At 42.3% G+C, this 20,397-nt stretch overlaps 1 pseudogene; it reads left to right on the top strand.

Moving 5' to 3' along the window:
* The first annotated feature begins 6,340 nt into the window (after positions 1-6,340).
* LOC122813948 overlaps positions 6,341-20,397 on the top strand; it is a 120,610-nt pseudogene continuing 106,553 nt past the window's right edge.

The raw sequence follows: 20,397 nt of genomic DNA, 5'->3' as shown, positions 1-20,397 counted from the left end.
TGAGGACATAAAGTACTAGTATAAAAGGAAGTGATGTATTTTTTGTCTTCGATTCTGATGAAGTCCCTTGTTTGTTTTGGGATGAAAGTGCTCAATTGGTTTTATTAAAACTGTTTGCTGCTTCATCTGTGCCTGTTGTTCTGCGCAGTCCTTCTTGTCTCCCAGAGTGTTGCTTCTCAGTTTGGGTGGTTATTTGTCTTGTTTGTAACACTCATGCCATTTGTTTGTGATTACACTCCTGTTTAGTTTTAGACTGTCCTTATCTATCCAATGGTCAATAATTATATATTATACCTAGTGAGAATAAAATAGGATCATAACATAAATAATTTGAGGGGATCCATGCATGGTATAAAGCATTTGGGATTAGCCAAAATCCATTAGTAGGACAGGGGACAGTCTTGGGGTTAGTCTTCTTTTACTCATCCATAAATCCTAGTTGTTTTTCAATACAGACAGGGATGAGCTTTGTTTTTTAAGGATGGGGAAACTCTTCCAGCTCAGAGGTCTGCTCTGTGAGACATGCCTGTCCCTCCAAACTGTTCTGTTCAAGTTGCAGAACAGGTTTATTTAGATATCTGGACCAAGTTTTTCTGATGCCGTTTGATTTGCTGATGTACAGTTGGTCCATCAGCGGTGAGTTGGGGGAGGCCTTTTATTCCAGAAAGTTCACATCTTAGCAAGTCTGTAGGATACTTAGTATAGTTACAGGGCTTTGAGATGGTCCATATCAGACATGTTGTGTTGAGACTGTATAGATAAGTGGATAAGTCTTCTCATTTCTCTTAGCCCCGTGTTAGCTCTAGGTGCTGAAGTCATTTATTAACTCAGTTGGTCTGTATTGCAGTAAGGGCTGCATCCATCTACAACAGTTGAGCTGGCATCTGATTAGTGGTGGGCATTTCTGCTAATATTACCTGTCCAGTACATTCAATCTCTTTGTTTGTTGATACTGCCTTAAGAGTGGAGTTGGCATTTTGGTTAAGGCCTAAGGATACAAGGTACAGAGTTTGATTCTGACCTCAGTTTACTGGCTAGGATTGCAATAGTCTGCAGACGGATAGCCTAGTATTTACCTATTAACAAAATAAACATCAGACTTTGGAGCTGGGGGGTTGGTACAATGGTTAAGATGTTTACTGCACAGACATAACACAGAGGCTTTCATTCTCACACTTGAAAGGGAAATTGGCTGGGATTAAAACAGACCACAATGTAGCTAGCTAGTACTTACCTATGATCTATGAACTTACGAAGAGGTTATTATGTGGAATTACATGTACTCTGGGATATTTTATAGGAAAATAATGGAGACATTACAAGACTTTGAGTGAGTAAATATGCTTAGGATAATGTTATTACACAGTAATATAGCTGGTGATACTTTAATAATATGTAAATTTCTACTGACACTTTCTCTACAGTAATACAATGTTTTACTGTTACTATCTGTATAGTAATAAAAATTGCTGGTGGAACTACCATCAGTACAATAATATAAATTACTGCTGCCAATATTTATACAGTAATGTAAATTATAGTGGGCTGCTACCAGTATACTGATGTAAATTACTGCTGGTACTACCTGAGTAATTAGGTAAATTGCTGCTGACACTGCCTGTGCAGCAAAGTAAATTACTTCTGGTACTTACAGTAGAGTAATGTAAATTACTGCAAGTGCTGCTTGTATACTAGTAATAGCAATTCCTGGCAGCCCTACATGTACAATACAGTAAATTATTTTTGTTTTGTTTGTATTATAATAATTATATAATGTATTATAATAATGTAAATAATGTAAATTACTGGGCGGCCACGGTGGTGAAGTGGTTAGCATTGCTGCCTCATAGCAAGAGGTTCTCCAGTTCGATCCTCGGCTGGGGTGCCTTCTGTGCGGAGTCTGCATGTCCTCCCTGTGGTCGCGTGGGTTTCCTCCCACATCCCAAAGACATGCTGCAGGTGGATTGGACACTCTAAATTGGCCCTAGGTGTGAGTATGTGCATGCATGTGCCTTCTGTGGAAGGTTGGGCGCCGGGCTGGCAACTCGACACTGTAAAACTCCACTGCCAATCATGAGCGGACAAGGTGATCCGTTGTGGCAACCCCTAACAGGGAAAAGCCGAAAGAAAAAGAAGAATGTAAATTACTTACAATGCTGCCTGTAAACTAATGTAAATCATTGCTGGTGTTACCTGTATAATAATGAAAACATAGAGGTACTGGAACACAGACATAATGTAGTACCTTTTATTGGACCTAGAGAGGTTTTTGCAATTACTCGAGCTCGGAGTAAAATGAGTGCTTGTATAATAATATAACCAACTGCTGGCACTGTCTGTACAGTAGTATAATTTACTGCTGAATTCTTAACTTACTGTTAGCTGCCTGTCAGGTGCCAGGATCCGCCACATAACACAAGCACTCAGGTCACTCAAGAACAAGTACAAATATGACTCTGTCATTGTCCATGTTGGTGTGAATGACCTGAGCCGTACCTCCCTGGACTTCCTGAACACAGACATGGAAGAGCTCTCTGATCAAGTAGCCCAGGCCGGTATGACCCTGACCCTGAGTAGCATCCTGCCCTCACCAAGAATGATACCACGGTATAAAGAAAAAATTCTCGATTTTAACAATTGACTAAGTTTTTGCTGTCATTCAAAGGTGAGCCAGTATCTGTCTGCCTGGGCTGACATGCTCGACAAGCCACTCTGCTTCGCTAGAGACGGCTTGCACCTGTCACCCTTAGGCTTTCGAATACTTGCCAAGGCTCTTGCCACCCCCATAGTGCCTTTTTTAGGCAAGGCTCAAAAGACAAACGCACCGCCGTAAACAGCACAAGTAACAAAAAACTGAGGGTAGTGCTACTCAATGCCAGAAGTCTAAACCTCAAAATGCATGCACTCGAGGCGCTCCTCGGTATGGAGAAAATTGATATATGTGTAGTAACAGAAACCTGGTTTAAGGCTGCAGAGAGCACCCCGGCACTACCAGGCTACAACTCATACCATACATTTCGGCCACAGAACCCAAACCGAAATACAAAAGGCAGGGGCGTATCCATATTCATCAAGGATACCCACACCTCCAGGTTAGTGGCACAGCACGATGCTTCAGAGATCATCCACGTGCAACTAACAATGGGCAAAACTGCAATTCAAATTGTAGCTTGCTACAGATCACCCACCATGTCCCATAACCCCCTTTCTGCGTTTCTGGAAACACTGGGAAACATAAAGGTCCTACCAAACACCCTAATATTGGGTGATTTCAATTACCCAAACATTAACTGTGAGATCTACTCAAGTACTAACTCTCTTGCCCAACTTTTTCTAGAATTTATAAACTTAAACACCCTGGTTCAACTGGTCAACACTCCCACTAGAGGTGACAACATATTGAACCTGGTCATCACCAACATGGGCGACCAGTGTTCCACACCAGAGGTCAACCCCTCACTGGTTAGATCTGACCATAAACAAATCAGTTTGTATACCCATATTCCGCCCCCACCCCTGGACAAGAAAGCCACCATGAAAAACTTTTCAAAAGAAAACTTCACATTACTTAAGACTGAGGTGGAAAGTTTCAAAGCCCCCATGCTGAAGGATAACACTGACCAAGCTGCAAAATCCTTTACTAATGCATTCTACGGGCAGCTACAAGAATGCATGGATCATGCCTTCCCAACAAAAACCAAGACTCACTCCTCCAAAAAAAGGAAAACAGTCTGGTGGACTCCTGCCATAAACAAGCTATACAATAGAAGGAGGAAACTAGTACACAAAAGTAAAATCCCAAGAAGGGAAGACATCCCTGATCAGAAAGAAACTACAATCCCTCATAAAATCATCCAAGGCGAGCATTGAAAGAAAAATTGCCAAGGACTCCAAAGATAATCACAAGGCATTCCTTAGCTATGTCAAGAATATAAGTGGCAATGCTCAGATCTGCTCGGAGTTAGTGCAGAATGGCACAAAATGGACTGAACCGACCGATATCGCCAACATTCTGGCAGACAGGTTCAGCGCAAACTTCACCCCCCTCTCACCCCCAAAAGGGCCCATAACCATACCAGAAGAATGTAGAGTCCTTGAAATCACAGACACTCAAGTTAAAACAGCCCTCTCCAAAGCCAAAAACACAGCATCAATGGAACTGGATGGTGTCCCAGGCTGCGTCCTACATGAGCTCAAAGACGAACTAACCCCTCACCTAAACACACTGTTCACACTCAGCCTCTCCACAGGCTACATACCCAGAGTGGTGCACAGCAATGGTTATTCCGCTCCACAAAGGTGGAGTCACAACAGACCCCGGGAACTATCACCCTATAAGCCTGACTAGCTTGGTCTGCAAGACTATAGAGTGCATCATTATGGAACTCATTAACAGAGACATTGGGAGCCTCCAAACACTGGACCCTACCCAGTTTGGCTTTGTTAAGGGCAGATCATGCCTCCTAAACCTGGTGGACTTCTTTGAGACAGTTACCAAGGCTATAGACAAGGGAAAGGTGGTACACACAGCCTACCTAGACCTCGCTAAGGCCTTCGACACCATTCCACATTCCAGTATTCTAGACAAGCTCACCAGTCTGAACATAAATCCCTACGTCACAAGATGGGTTGCCAACTGGCTCATGGACAGAACCCACATGGTGAGAGTTGCAGGAGCTAGGTCCAACTCTAAACCGGTTACAAGTGGCGTTCCCCAGGGCTCAGTCCTAGGACCCCTCCTATTCGGCATATACTTCTCAGAGGTACAGGCAAGCACAGGAGGACTATGGCTGACCAAGTTCACAGATGACTGCAAACTAGGGGCTATAATTGACTCTCTGGCTAACACAGTCATCCTCCAAAAGGGTCTCACTGAGACGGATACCTGGTGTCAAAATCATGGCCTCAAGCTAAATGCCAAAAAGTGCATAGTCATCCCCATTGGAAAAAACAAAGTACCCACAAACTACCACATAGGTGTTAGTCCCCTAAATACGGAAGACGTAATAAGGGATGTGGGGACCCAAGTAGACAGTAATCTCACCTTTGATAATCACATTGCCAAAGTGGTTAGAAAATCCTTCTATGTGGCCCAATCACAAAAGGGTTCGCATCCAGATCAAAAGGGGTCATTGTGCCCCTCTACTCATCTCTCATCAGACCCATCTTAGAGTACAACGCCCCATTTGGGATGTACCTTACAAGACACCTGCAACAGCTGGAAAGACCACAGAAGTACCTCACCAAGAGGATCAATGGCCTCAAACAAATGTCCTATGCAGCTCGACTAAAGAAACTCCAATTGTTCTCGGTTGCATACCACCTAGTTAGAGGTGATCTCTGCCTGACATACAAGGCCATGTCTAGCCCAGAATTGATGGACATGCTCCACCTAAAGAAAACCATATCCCCTCAAGCCACACGCTCCAGGGATCTAAACCTCACCACAACAATAAATGGGACATGCTGGAGGGATAGATTCCTGTCCCAGAGACTTCCCATGCTTTGGTACAAGATCCCAATCTACATTAGGTAGAGCTCCTCACTAACACTCTTCAAAAGAAACCTTGACGAGTGGATGGGAAACAGAAAGTTTACCTCGGGGATCACTTCAATGGCTCTGCAGGACAGAGGCACAGGGAACTAATGTAAGGGGGCGGCGAAAGCCAACACATTCTGGCTAGGCTTATAAATGCCTTCGGGCAGATAGCCTACGAACCTATAATGTCATTTTACATCTCATATCTTTAGAATACTCTTACTTTTTCATCTTTGTCATCATTAAAATAAGTTAAAAGTTTTACAAGTGTTACAAAGTAACAACCGGTCCTGTCTGACAAGCATATAAGCATGAATAAATCTATAAAAATGTACACCTGACCTAAAATTAACTGTGCCTGAGGTCTCTAGATAACTTGGAGTGCTATCTGCTACCAGCCTGTCAACACAGTAAGCAGATGTGTAAATAAACAAATAAATAAGAAACCAGAAATAGGAGAAATCGATTATCTGGATGAAAGGGAATATGAGAAGGAAATGTCTTGGGGATAAAACGGAGACTATGTATTTTCATGCATTTAACGTTTATATAATGTCTAATTTATTTTACTTCTGACTGATAATTTGCTGATAATTTGCAAATTGACTATATTGAACTAAAATATGTGTTTAAATGGTCAAATAATCTGTGCAAATTAACAAGCTTTCTGAGGACCAACTGTTGTGTGTTGCCCCTTTAAATGGAGGCTGTCATTTACCAAATACTTAACTTCCTGTCCTGCGAAAATGAAACTGAAAAAAAAAATCAGGAACTGACTGCAGTGTGCAAAGTGTGGTTTACAGATACCCATTATCTGTTCTGTTTAGATAGTGGATGGACACCAATCGTGCAGGTCTTGATATAAAGCAACAAATCCCTCTTGTCCTGAATGTAGACAGGAGCTTTCTGTCAAGAGATACATGCTGAATCGACTGCAGGCAGACATTGTTTGAACAGCACAAAGACTGAAGCTGGGAGAAGTAAGAAGAGAAACAGCTGGGAGATAAAAGAGCTGTAGAAATTGTGTGTTGTAAATACAAGAACTGAGCAATGTTGTGGATATCAAAGACAGACACTGCCGCCAATCTGAGTGGAACGAGGCCTTTACCTTCTGTGTATTCTCAGATATTCCAACTATAGTTTTGTGTTTCTACATGAAGAATTCAATGTGTACAAGGTATGGGAAACTTAACTGCTATCTAACTGAGTAACAGATTTTTCCCTATATGGGATAAGCTTTTTGCTTCTGAATTTTGAGCTTTGGAAGGAGGTGTTGCTTAGTTACCTTCTGTTAACAGATAATGACTTGACAGACAAAGTTTCATATTTTCAGGCACAACCAGGAAGCAAAGAGAGTGTATGGATCTTTACTGTTGTGCAGTCACGCAATATTTTTATATAGTAAAAAAAGAAACTTTCTAGCTTAAGTGAATATCGAGACAGATGTTTCTACCAACAGAATTTTTGAGTTAGTATGGTTGTCAGTGGGAAAATGGAAAGTTCATAGAGTGATATTTCAAAAAAATGTTTTATTGGGCAGAGCTTTCTCAAGACAAGAAGACACAACAGGAAAGTCATCACAAATGCATCTAATAGATTTCCTTGACTGGATAATCAGTATATTATAGCGTCATAAGTTTGTATACAATTGCTAGGCTTGCAGTCCAGGATTCTACTCAGAAGCTTAGCCTCAATTCCCTCAATGTTGCCGAGTCACATAACATGGAGCTCTAACCCATTTCCCTGAGGTTTAGGGTCTTATTTTACTAAATGACCACACCAGGTAGTATTGAAGCAGACAGGGTTGTGGACATGCCCACTTTGAAATGGTGTAAGACAGCTGGTTTGTAAACAAATTAAAGATGGCAAGCCTTAGAGTGGGAGTTTAGGTAGTACATTAAGTATGCAGTAGGATACTTACAGTATGTGGCGGCACACAGAAAGAAGATCTCTGGTTGAAGTCTCAGCTGGGGTGCCTTCTGTGTGGAGTCTGTATGTCCTCCCTCTGTTCACGTGGGTTTCCTTCCACATTCCAAAGACATGTGTCTGGAGTATTTCTCCCCGGGGCTCTATTTTCCCAGTCAACAAATGTTAAATAAGTAAATATGGAGCCTCCCTCATGAAAAGATGGTGTCAAAATGGACTCCATGCCAGGCAGTAGTGGGACATTTCCCTTGTCAGCAGCATTGCAGAATGATTAAATGAAAAGTATGCTGTTGTTTATAACGTTATAAATCAGGACTGATACATGTGAAGATGTGAAAGGACAGAGGAGCTGCTCTGCAGGATTGGAGACCGAATATAAAACCTTGCATCTTGAAATTCAGTGCACAGAAATGGTAATATATCTGCAAACAGATACGTAGCTAGTCGGAAAGCATTACACTGAAATGATAATAGCAAGAAAGCATGTATAGTATGCACTTTGCTTGTATTTAATATTCTGTCTCCCAACGATTTATTTTTCCCCTAACCCTTTGTACACCTGTCCATTGCTTATTGAATATCTCCATGGACACCACCCCTTTCTTTAGGTTCACAGCCATGTCTTTAAAGAAATATTTTATTTATTTATTGATCAAGTAGGTAAACTGGACCACTAGGGCCTGTTTTTGGTCAAAGTTTAGTCATGAAAATGAAAAACAACATGACAGTAAGATATAGTTATCTAATAAAATGTGCAGTAATGTGCAAAAAGCAGTATAAGGAAGAAACTTAACTTAGCTATGTACAAAAGAATACAGTAACCTTAGCAAAAGGAGTTTGTTCGCCAGTGCCAACTAACAACTAACTAGCAAAAAAAAAAAAAAAAAAGGTGTCATTAGTCAGACCAGCCAAGAAGGTTTTATTGAAAAAAACATTTGTTTGGCTCTTTTGTTCCCTAAATCAATGGAACTTCAGCAGAATGTTAATCTACCCGTAAAATCATCATTAAATATAATTTAGCATCACATGTCCAAAATTATCCTATCACTCAATATAACAAATAATTGAAACTAGTTATAATGAAGCTGTTATCAAATGCAATAAACAGTTGAAGGAAATGCTGTCATTAATACCCAGATAATTAACTAGTTCTAAATAAAATTTGCAAGTGTATCTCTCTCCACTCCAAAAATGTCCTCCAATCACGCCCCCATTTTTCCAAAATGAAAAACACAAATTTATTGAAATTAGAACACTTCAAAGAGTGCTAGGAAAGGCATTGGTCATATCATGCTTCTTAATCATGTTTTGCAAAGTTCTAGTCCTTAAAGGATTTTATGTTTTACCCACATAAAAAGTGGGACAAGAAAGACATACTGCACAATATGCTACATAATTAGTGCCACAATGAATCGTACCCACCCCACATAGGGACTTTAGACTTAGGCTATTTCTTAAGTGCAATGTTGATACCTTCACAAATGTAACAACACTGTGTACAACTGCCAAATTTTCTCCTACTCTTAGCAACCATGCGGTTAATATCGACCATGCCCTTTTCAAAACATTTTTTTGAGGTTAAACCCCTTTCAGAAACAAATTTAGGTCCATCAGCCAAACATTTCTTTTCACCCATTAATTTAAAAATGGGGTCCCAGTTTTATTTTATCAAAGTCATTTTGATATCACCAACCATATTACTGTACTAGTAAACCGTCGCCCTAGAGTAGCTTCACTTGATGAGATGTAAATGTCTCTGGGTATCTAGCATGTTTTGGAAAGAGCACGGTCAATCTTAATCTTATGATTGGTAAGAGTATGAAAAAATGTGGCTTTTGTGCACAGTGTTGCTACATTTTGTGATGGTACAAGTTTTGCACTTGCCAACTACTCTAAGACTATAGCCCATAAGGGGGTGGCTATGTTTAACATGTCTGATGTACTTTTCCTTCAGGATTAGGTTTATAACTTTTGCTGCAACCACTTCTAGACTAACAGGCATATAGTGTCTGGGACCCTCTATGCTTCCAGCCTTGAAGACAGTACTGTTCTTGCCACTCCAAAGTCCTTAGGCACATCTGCACTGACTAGTGATCTGTTGAAGATGTCCACTAGAGATTGCACCAGCACACTGACCAGATTCCCCTAGTCCCTGATAGTAGTCCATCTTGTCCCTGTAGTTTATCATAGGTTCATAGGTTCATAGGTTCATACTAGGCTATCTGCCCAAGGGCATTTATAAGCCTAGCCCATAGTTATGTGGCTTTCGCCACCCCTTTAGTTTGAATAAAAACTATGCCTATCATTTTGCTGTGCCTCTGTCAAGCAGTGACGCTGAAGTAATCCCTGGGGTATATCTGCAATCTCCCATCCATTGGTCAAGATTCCTCTTGAACAAGACCAGAGAGGTGCTCTGCCTCACATGTACCGGGATTTTGTTCCACAGCATAGGGAGTCTCTGGGTGATGAATCTGTCCCTCCAGCACGTTCTATTTATAACCGTGTCAAGGTTTAAGTCTCCCGCCCTTGTGGTTCTGAGGGATCTAGATTTTTTGAGGTGAAGCATATTCATCAAATCTGGGTTTGACATGGCCTTATATGTCAGGCACAGGTCACCTCTGAGCAAGCGGTATGAGACTGAATAGAGCTGGAGTTCTTTCAGTCGGGCAGCATAAGACATATTTTTGAGACCCTTTATCCTTTTGGTGAGGAACTTTTGGGGCCTTTCAAGCTGCAGCAGGTGTCTGGTCAGATACATTCCGAACGGGGCATTGTACTCAATCATAGGTCTAATAAGTGATGAGTACAGTCCTTCCTTAATGCCAGTTTGTTCCCTCTGTACATTTTCAGTTTTGTTCTTGAGTTTGTGCACTGCTTTCTGTTCTCTACCCATCCCCCTTTCCAGCATGGCTCCTTTTTCTCTCATAATGAAGTCTGAGGTAGAATGTTCCATCATGGCTCCTTTTTCTCCCATAATGAAAACTTGGGTAGAATGTTCCAGAATGGCTCCTTTCCCTTCCATAATGAAGTCTGAGATAGAATGTTACAGCATGGCTCCTTTCCCCTGCCATAATGAAAACTCCGGTATAATGTTCCAGCATGGCTCCTTTCCTCCCATAATGAAAACTCGGGTAGAATGTTCCAGCATGGCTTTTTCCCCCTCCTATAATGAAGATTGAGGTAGAATGTTCTGTCATGGCTCCTTTCCCTCCCATAATGAAAACTCAGGTAGAATGTTCCAGAATGGCTTCTTTCCCTCCCATAATGAACACTCGGGTAGAATTTTCTAGCATGGCTCCTTTCCATCCCATAATGAAGGCTGAGATAGAATGTTACAGCATGGCTCCTTTCAATGCCATAATGAAGACAGAGGTAGAATGTTCCACCATGGCTCCCCCCCCCTCCATAAAGAAAACTCAGGTAGAATGTTCCAGCATGTCTTCTTTCCCTTCCATAATGAAAACTCAGGTAGAATGTTCCAGTGAGTCTTCTTTCCTTCCCATAATGAAAACTCCAGCATGGCTCCTTTCCTCCCATAGTCATGGCACCTTTCCCTTCCATAATGAAGACTGATGTAGAATGTTCCAGCATGGCTCCTTTCCCTCCCATAATGAAGACTGATGTAGAATGTTCCAGCATGGCTCCTTTCCCTCCCATAATGAAGGAATGTTCCAGCATGGCTCCTTCCCCTCCATAATGAAAGAGACTGAGAATGTTCCAGCATGGCCTTTTCCTCATAATGAAGACTGATGTAGAATGTTCCAGCATGGCTCCTTTCCCTCCCATAATGAAGACTGATGTAGAATGTTCCAGCATGGCTCCTTTCCCTCCCATAATGAAGACTGATGTAGAATGTTCCAGCATGGCTCCTTTCCCTCCCATAATGAAGACTGATGTAGAATGTTCCAGCATGGCTCCTTTCCCTCCCATAATGAAGACTGATGTAGAATGTTCCAGCATGGCACCTTTCCCTTCCATAATGAAGACTGATGTAGAATGTTCCAGCATGGCTCCTTTCCCTCCCATAATGAAGACTGATGTAGAATGTTCCAGCATGGCTCCTTTCCCTCCCATAATGAAGACTGATGTAGAATGTTCCAGCATGGCTCCTTTCCCTCCCATAATGAAGACTGATGTAGAATGTTCCAGCATGGCTCCTTTCCCTCCCATAATGAAGACTGATGTAGAATGTTCCAGCATGGCTCCTTTCCCTCCCATAATGAAGACTGATGTAGAATGTTCCAGCATGGCTCCTTTCCCTCCCATAATGAAGACTGATGTAGAATGTTCCAGCATGGCTCCTTTCCCTCCCATAATGAAGACTGATGTAGAATGTTCCAGCATGGCTCCTTTCCCTCCCATAATGAAGACTGATGTAGAATGTTCCAGCATGGCTCCTTTCCCTCCCATAATGAAGACTGATGTAGAATGTTCCAGCATGGCTCCTTTCCCTCCCATAATGAAGACTGATGTAGAATGTTCCAGCATGGCTCCTTTCCCTCCCATAATGAAGACTGATGTAGAATGTTCCAGCATGGCTCCTTTCCCTCCCATAATGAAGACTGATGTAGAATGTTCCAGCATGGCTCCTTTCCCTCCCATAATGAAGACTGATGTAGAATGTTCCAGCATGGCTCCTTTCCCTCCCATAATGAAGACTGATGTAGAATGTTCCAGCATGGCTCCTTTCCCTCCCATAATGAAGACTGATGTAGAATGTTCCAGCATGGCTCCTTTCCCTCCCATAATGAAGACTGATGTAGAATGTTCCAGCATGGCTCCTTTCCCTCCCATAATGAAGACTGATGTAGAATGTTCCAGCATGGCTCCTTTCCCTCCCATAATGAAGACTGATGTAGAATGTTCCAGCATGGCTCCTTTCCCTCCCATAATGAAGACTGATGTAGAATGTTCCAGCATGGCTCCTTTCCCTCCCATAATGAAGACTGATGTAGAATGTTCCAGCATGGCTCCTTTCCCTCCCATAATGAAGACTGATGTAGAATGTTCCAGCATGGCTCCTTTCCCTCCCATAATGAAGACTGATGTAGAATGTTCCAGCATGGCTCCTTTCCCTCCCATAATGAAGACTGATGTAGAATGTTCCAGCATGGCTCCTTTCCCTCCCATAATGAAGACTGATGTAGAATGTTCCAGCATGGCTCCTTTCCCTCCCATAATGAAGACTGATGTAGAATGTTCCAGCATGGCTCCTTTCCCTCCCATAATGAAGACTGATGTAGAATGTTCCAGCATGGCTCCTTTCCCTCCCATAATGAAGACTGATGTAGAATGTTCCAGCATGGCTCCTTTCCCTCCCATAATGAAGACTGATGTAGAATGTTCCAGCATGGCTCCTTTCCCTCCCATAATGAAGACTGAAGTATAATTCAGCTTCTCTACTGTTTCCCTTTCTTCTCTGTTCTCTCTCTCATTCTTGCTCAGTCTGGGTAGGTCTGTCCAGGTTATCATAACACAAAATTGTGTTACCAGTGTACTTCTGCTAGTCTCTTTTCTTTGAATTTTGGACCATAACACAGATTTGACAGAGCCTTATAAGCCAAAATCTCAAGATATCTGATAGCATTCCTATCATAATTCAATGACAATGTTAAGAAATCACTGCTCATATTTTAATCATTAACAAAAGAATTATATATTTTTTCCATGTAGAAGTCACCTGTGAAATGGCAGTAATATCCTGCATACTTATAGAGCCCATTTATACAGACAATGTTATTTTCAAAGAAACAACAAAAACCCCTCCTCATTATACTGGTGTTGTTAGGTGCCGTAGCAGCAGCCTTTGTTATGCTTACTTCAGTTGTTAGCTTTAATCTTTCAAAGCAAATGAAAATAGTGCCAAATCAAGACTTTCTATCTCAGAATTCTTGCAATATTCTCTGTTACGTCATTACTCTAGTACCATCTTAGAGAACCATTCAACCCCTTTGTTTATTTATTGGCATTTGTTTACCATGAAGTCAGGAAATCCTTCTATGTGGCACACCTCATCACTAAGGGCTTTTCATCCAGAAACAAGGAGGTCATTGTCCCACTGTACTCATCCCACATTAGACCCATTATAGAGGTACAACAGCCTGTTTGGTAGGTACCTCACAAGACATCTGCAACAACTGGAAAGGCCACAGAAATACCTCACTAAAAGAATCACAGGCCTAAAGCAGATGTCCTATGCTGACTGTCTTTATTTATTTATTTATTTATTTATTTACATTTGTTGACCGGGAGTGTCCAACTGGACGTAAGTCCATTTTCAGCGGAGGCCACAGAAATACCTCACTAAAAGAATCACAGGCCTAAAGCAGATGTCCTATGCTGACTGTCTTTATTTATTTATTTATTTATTTATTTACATTTGTTCACCGGGAGTGTCCAACTGGACGTAAGTCCATTTTCAGCGGAGGCCCGGGGAGAAAAGCTCCACGGTTAAAATAAACAGACAGTATTTACATTGGATTACATAGCGATTAACAATATAACATAGCAATTACTTACAACATATTTACAGATGAAGAACATAGTACATCAGTAGACAACTAAAATCTTTATCTGTGAAGTACATAACAGACATTAACAAATGTTACAATAAGAAGTTCCTGCTGTATAATAAGTACTAGGCTTATGAGCATCTGAGCTTGCTATAATCAAGGTAGTTAGTGGAGTGGAAAGAAAGGTAGTGGTTGGATGGGGTGGGTGATTTTAGAGTGGGAGTTGCAAGGGCATAGGCAGCATGTGTTTAGGTGTGCTTTTAGTAAAGTTTTGAAGTGGGTGCATGATGGTATGGAGGTAATTATGGGTGGGAGGGAGTTCCATAATTTGGCTATGGTGCAAGACAATAGTGCTTCACCAGCAGAGTTATTGGCTTTAGTGATCTGCAAGTGATTTTTGTTGCTGGATCTTAGTAGTCTAGTGGTGTGATAGGGTTGGAGTAGATTCTGGAGGGATGGGACATTTAGTGGATGGTTTACTAGTTTGTGGGCGAGTAAGAGTTGATACCATTGAAGGGGGTGAGGGAGTTCAAGCCAGCCCAGTTCAGCAAGTGAAAGACAGTGGTGACTATAGTAGGATGCCCCTGTGGCGAATTTGGCAATTTTTGTTGTAGTAGGTCTCTAGCTTGTTTAGATCGCATTGCCCTAGGTTGGTATATACTGGAGAGGCATAAAGTAGGGTGGAGATAAGGTGGGAATTTGCTATTGAAATCTTTGCTGCTTTGATGAGAAGTTGCTTATTTCTGTATAACTCTCCTAGTTTTTTGTGGACTTTTTTTATGGTCATGGATATGTGAATGTCAAATTTTAGTTTGTCTATTTCCACTCCTAGCAATTTGGTGTGTTCAGTTGGGTATATAGTGGTGTTGTCTTTTGCTGTGATGTTAAAGTGAGAGTTATTTTGAGTATGATTGGTGGGTTGGAAGATGAGTAGTTTAGTTTTGTTTGGGTTGAGTATTAATTGGGCATCGGATAACCAAGTTTCAACAGAGGAAAAGGCTTCCTGTGTGACTTTTTACAGTTTGGGTAGGGACTGGACTGAGCAGATGATGGTTGAGTCATCTGCGTATTGTATGACTGTGCCATGTTTGGTGGCAGAGGCTAGATTATTGGTGAAAACTGAGAAGAGTAGGGGTCCAAGGATGGATCCTTGGGACCCCCTATGGTGACAGGTAGTTGGGGAGATGTCATTCTGCCATACAACGGATTGTTGGCAGTCAGACAGGTAACTCTGAAACCAGTTGGTGACTGACTGAGAGAAGGATAGGATGTTCTTCATTCCACATTGCTGCAGTCCTTACTATTGGGTAGTCCGCTGTCCAGTCGGCCCGAATACCAAAGTATATGGCTGACGTCGGTCAGGGCGCATTAGACTGCGCATGACCGACGTCATATCCTCAGTCTTTTTTGCCGCATGGTCCGATGCAGAAGCAATTTTGCGAGTGCAGGTTGGCGTTCTGAAAGTTTCTGAAGTCAGAGTTTCAGACCGAATCAAAGTTGGCTAAGTACCCGTTGGGAATATTTTGGTTTTTCTTGCCTCAGTAATTAACGGATGTCAGAAAAAGTGAATAACTGTATTTCTTGTGGGAAACAGATACCCCATAGGGATTACCATACTTTGTGTATTCCTTGTTTAGGGCCTGAGCACGGCGTTGTTGGATGCCGCTCTTGTGCTAGATTTAACAACGCACTATTAAGAGAAGGTTAGACTGTGCCAGGTTAGTTTTGGGAAGCGTTGTAATTATAAAATGCCGTCGGATGCTCCGGCAAAAGCGCAAGGACAAAGCAGCAAAGCCTAGAGTGGAAGAACCGACAGTCCCTGGCGTCGGTTCTTTAGAAACTCAGTGGAGCCGGAGGTTCTGCCAGGTGTTTCTTTGGAGTCTCAGGGAGACTTTATTGTTACAGGATGTATCCTCTCAGGAAGTAGGCCAGGCTGAGGGGGCTTCTCAGGTGGCTGTTCTTCCCTCTCTTCCTAAGGTGGTTAGAGCCTCCCCCTCTGTTTCCAAGGCTTCCTTGAGAGGCAGGCCAAGTGCAGCTTCAGTGGGGGTTTCTCCTAGTGCTTCAGGTTCTTTGCCTAAGAAACATATGCTTAAAATGGCAGAAGATTTGATTACTATGATTAGAGGTTCTATGCCCCCCCCCTGATAAGAGGCCTAGGGTGGAACCTGAGTTTGAGAGTTTTGAGCACTGTTCGGAGGCTTCTGAGTCTTGACTGAAGACTTGCAGGAGTTTCCTCCTTATTCTGATTCTGATGTGGATGATTCTACTCCATCAGCTTCTCCTCCTGAGGATTTTTCATTTTCAGAGACCCTGCATTCCATGAGGGAGCATTTTAAATGGGAAGGTCAGGATTTCTCTGATTCCAGGAAGAGGCTTAGGGAGTTCTTGTTTTTACCCCAGCATAGGCCTTTAGCTATACCTCCTGTTCTGAATGTGGTGGAAGATGTATTTGCAGAGGCTTCCCTGAATCCATTCTTTGCCTCCTGCCCCAGTTAAACCGGATAGGTACTATAGGGTGCCTGAAGCTCATAAGTATCTTTTAAGAGTCCTAGGGCAGACCGAAACTGTCTCTCAGGGGCCTAAAGGGGTGAAGGCCTCTGTTGTTAAAAATCCTGTTCCTCCTGATAAAGAGGCAAGGGCTTTGGATAGATGGGGAAAGAAAGTGTATACTTCTTCCACTTTAGCCATGAGGGCGTTGAATTGTCAGTTTCACATGTTAAAATATCAGAATTACCTTCTTTCACAATTGAAAGCTAAGGTGGATGCTCTGGCAGAAGGTATTGAGTGTAAAGAGTTGCAGGATTTAGTTCATGTGTCTGAACAGGTGGGTAAACATTCCTTGCAGTGTGGTTTTGATGCTGTGCAGGCCTCCTCGAGGGTGGCTGCCACTGGTTCTGTTCTTCGTAGGAACATGAAAGAGATGTTAGCAGTTCAGTTTGCATTAATTGCTTTCAAGGAGTTACTTCTTCCAGGGCAGGTGTTGATTCCAACAGACAACACAACTGTCATGTGGTACATCAACAAACAAGGGGGAACACATTCTTACCCATTGTGCAGACAAGCAATGATTTTATGGGAGACTGCGCTCAGTCTGCAACTAACTCTTCAGGCAAGGTTTCTGCCGGGAGCACAGAACTCCTTAGCAGATGTATTAAGCAGACAACTCATGGATCCCCACGAGTGGAAACTGGATCTTCATGTATTTCAAAAATTGACAGTGTCATGGGGAACTCCAGACATAGATCTGTTCGCTTCTCCACTAAACCACCAGCTGCCAAAGTTTTGCAAGGGATTTCATCACACAGCTTGGAAAGTGGATGCTCTTTCTTTCAGTTGGAAAAATCTTCATGTGTATGCTTTTCCACCTCTGCCTCTTCTTCCAAAGGTGCTTCTAAAGGTCAGACAAGACAAGCCAAGGATGATTTTAATAGCTCCAGATTGGCCTCGGCAGCACTGGTACCCATTACTGAGGAGTCTGGTAAGGAAGCCTCCATGGCCTTTACCCTTGATTCCACACCCGTTGTCTCAGAGGGACGGTCATCTGCTCAATGTCAAGCTTCACTCTCTACATCTAACAGCCTGGCATATTCTGTTTTGAAAGACAGCAGGTCTCAGCTTCCTCAACAAGTTTTAAATGTGATTATGGAAGCCAGAAGACCTAGTACAAGGAAAGTGTAAAATGGAAGAGCTTTTTATTTTGGACTGCAGCAAAGAATTTGGAGATTTCTGAGCCTAATTTGAGTGTGGCTCTTCAATATCTTACTGAGTTATTGGACAAAGGTTTGTCTTTCTCTTCTATTAAGATTCATGCTGCAGCAATTTCAGCTCACTATGATTGTGACCCACCATTGTTTTCACATCCTTTGTTCAAGCAATTTCTTAGAGGGCAAAGAATATAAGACCCCCATAGAGCTCCTACTCCTGCTTGGGACCTCAATTTTGTGTTGGAGAAACTTACTCTACAACCTTTTGAGCCTCGACTACTGCTGAACTGAAATACTTGTCATGGAAGACTGCTTTTTTGTTGGCCATTACTTCTGCTAGAAGGGTTTCTGAGTTGCAGGCCCTTATGGTGGTTGAGCCTTTTTTGATTTTTCATAAGGATAGGGTATCATTAATCCTTCCTTTATGCCTAAAGTGGTTTCTAGTGTGGCTTTAAACCAAACTATTCATTTGCCTACTTTTTATGCAGATCCCCAAAATAAAGGGGAAAAGATTTTGCACACCTTAGATGTACACAGGCAATTGCGTTATTATTTAAGCAGGACTAAGGATTTTAGGCAGTCTCAGCAGTTGTTTGTTTCTTTTGCTTTGAGTTGGCAAGCCTGTGTCAAAACAAACTATTTCTAGGTGGATTGGGTTTTGCATTGCATTTTGTTATTCCCATCATGGCAAGGAGGTTCCAGCTGGGATTAGGCCTCATTCCACTAGGGCTACTGCCACTTCAACAGCATTTCTAAGGGGGGTGGCAACTAAGGATATTCTGGAGGCAGCTACTTGGAGTTCAGTGCATACTTTCTCTAAGCATTACCACCTTCCTCTCTACTCTAAGTCTAGGGCTGGTTTTGCCACAGCTATTTTGCAAGGCATGTTATCAGCTCCTGCTTCCTTATGATTTGCCAGCCTCCCTTACCTCTGCTTTGGGATTCTACCCAATAGTTAGGACTGCAGCAATGTGGAATGAAGAACATAGTACAGTTTTGTACCTACCATAAATGTAGATGTTAGGATCCACATTGCTGCAGTCCAATTCTCCCTCCTGCCCCTCTGTGTTTAGGGGTGGTTCTGTAGGTGAGATTATATTCTGGTACCTTTGTATATATTGTACATATTTTTGGTGCAGGTATGTTTGGTATTTTTGGTTTTGGCCTTATTTTTTCTTAGGGTCTTCTGACATCTGGGGCAAGAAAAGACTGAGGATATGACGTCGGTCATGCGCATTAGTACCCTGCTGAATACTTTGGTATTCGGGCCGACTGGACAGCGGACTACCCAATAGTAAGGACTGCAGCAATGTGGATCCTCGAACATCTACATTTATGGTAGGTACAAAACTGTACTTTATTGAGGACAGAGATAAGTTGTTTGTGTGGGACCATGTCAAATGCTTTAGATAGGTCTAGGAAAGTAGCAGAGGAGAGATAGCCATTGTTTTTATGCTGAAGGATAGTGTTAGTAAAGGAGAGTAAGGCAGTGGTGGTGCTATGGTTTGGTCGGAAACCATGCTGAGTATTGGAAAGGAGGTTGTTAGTAAGGAGGTAGTCTGAGACCTGAGAGTGTATGCATCTCTCTAGTATTTTGGAGAGTGGAGAGAGAATAGCTATGGGGCAGTAATTGGTTAGTTCTGTGGTGGGTCCGCCTTTGTGGAGGGGAATTATATGTGATACTTTCCACAGTGTGGGAATGTAACTTTCTGACAAAGATCAGTTAATCAAGATGGATACTGGGTAGGCCAGAGCATCAGCTGCGATTTGTAGGTATTCACTTGGGAGGTTGTCTGCTGCTAATTTGGTGGGCTTAAGTTTAGTTAAGAGTTTTTTTATATTGGAGGTAGGTACAGGAGAAAAAGAGAAGGCAGTGGGGAGATTACTAGTTGATGGTGTGGGTTGGAGGGGAGGGGGGTTGTGTTGTTTAGCTAGTGATAGTATGGTTTGTGTGAAGTGTGTGTTGAATGAGGTAGCAATATTTTCTGAGGAGTGAGGGATGTTAGGAGGAGGGGTACTGACTTTACCTGGGTGGAGGATAGAGTTTATGGAGGACCAGAATTGTTTGGGGCTGAGTTAGGAGGAGTCTAGGGCAGACTGGTAGTATTGGAATTTGTCCTGTTTTATTAGCTTTTTGACTCTATTGCGTAGTTCTAGGAATTTCTGTCTAGTTGAGGGGGTTTTGCACCAGTGCTCCCAGGCTTTATCCCTGTTTTTCATTTCTGACTTAGTGGTTTTCTGTAGCTATGGGGAGGGTTGTGCTTTGGTTCTGGAAAGTCTTATGGGAGCATGGTAATTAAGGATGCTCAGGAAGGTAGTATTAAAAAATTCAACTGCGTCATCAAGACTGAGGTACTTTAGAGGATGCCAGTTACATTCTTTGAGGGATGAGATGAATGTGAGTGGGTTAAAGTTTAGTTTTTATGTATTTGATGGTAGATGACAGGTTTAGCTTGGTATAGGTATTTTTTGAGTAGGAATGTTGGGGAGTGATCACTGAGGCTATCTGATAAGCAGCCTGTTATATATGACTGGGGGCTCTTACTGACTAGTATCCAGTCCAGGGTAGTGTGCCTGCTGGAGTTTTTATTTATCTTGGTTGGCGACTGGACTAGTTGGGTGAAGCCATGAAGGTTTACATGATGGGTTGAATGGTCGCCAGAACAGGATTGCCAGTCAATATTGAAATCACCTAAAATGATAGTTTCTTGGAGGA

Source organism: Protopterus annectens, chromosome 10.part0 (genome assembly GCF_019279795.1).
Source record: "Protopterus annectens isolate FY-2018-M chromosome 10.part0, PAN1.0, whole genome shotgun sequence".
Taxonomy (NCBI): Eukaryota; Metazoa; Chordata; order Ceratodontiformes; family Protopteridae; genus Protopterus; species Protopterus annectens.
This window is presented reverse-complemented; position numbering and strand designations above follow the sequence as displayed.